This window comes from Carlito syrichta, unplaced genomic scaffold (assembly GCF_000164805.1).
Source record: "Carlito syrichta isolate Samal-C Ts95f unplaced genomic scaffold, Tarsius_syrichta-2.0.1 Scaffold315995, whole genome shotgun sequence".
NCBI lineage: Eukaryota > Metazoa > Chordata > Mammalia > Primates > Tarsiidae > Carlito > Carlito syrichta.
In genome coordinates, this window is record NW_007260091.1 from 186,614 (window position 1) to 187,600 (window position 987).

The window sequence follows — 987 nt, forward strand, 5'->3', positions numbered from 1 at the left end:
GTTCCTTGCTCATGAATTGGGATGGAGGGTTTCTATACCCTCCCCTAATAAGTTTTTAGATATGTGAATTTCATGGTAAGCACGAGAATTCAAAGCAATGCCTAAGGATAGAAGACACACAGAAATGGCAAGGATGGAAAGCGATATTCCAGCATTCAGAGCAAGAAAAAAATCATAAGTACTGAGAATCCCTGGCCCAGCAGCAGCCCATCAAAGAAGAGTGCCTCCAATAGCCTCTCAGACCTCCTCACACAAAATGCAAAGCAGAGAAGTGGGTGTGGCTGTCACCTGTTTCTATAGCAACCACTGCCAGGACAACCTGTGCCAACATCACCAACATGCACACAGAGATTCCAGGGCAGGAGGAGATTAGGCCAATAAAACTGCATCTGTTTCATAAAAGGACCCACTGTGAACAGCCTCACTTCATCTCAATTCTTCTGAGAATGCCTCTTTAGTCTTCAAAGTGTTGCAGCTCCTGGATCATAAATGTACCTCTCCTGTCAGCGTACATGGAAATAATATTCTTGGTGAAAACTCAAATGACTATGTAGAATAGTGTCTTACATTTTCAACTTTGCACCGTTCAACAAACTCACCCCCATACTATTTTCTTTTTTATTGCTTTTAGTCAAAGCAGGAAAAGCTAAAATTCTAGACATTCAGTAGAGTATGAAGGGGCCTCTCATGGCAAGATCCAGCACAGGGAATGCCAACTCAGACTGAGGAATCTCTCAGAGCTGAACCTCCCCCACCCCTACCCACAGAAACATTACAACAAGAAGGAGATACGCAGCCATAAAGAAGGACAAAATTATGAACGTCACAGCAACGTGGATGAACTTAGAGTCTATAATACTGAGTGATATATCACAGAAACAAAGAACTGAGTATCACATGTTCTCACTCATAAGCGAACCTTGAACAATTATCATAATAAGAAAAGGATTGGCAGTAGTAGGAAACTGCCAGGGGAGCAGGGGAGGA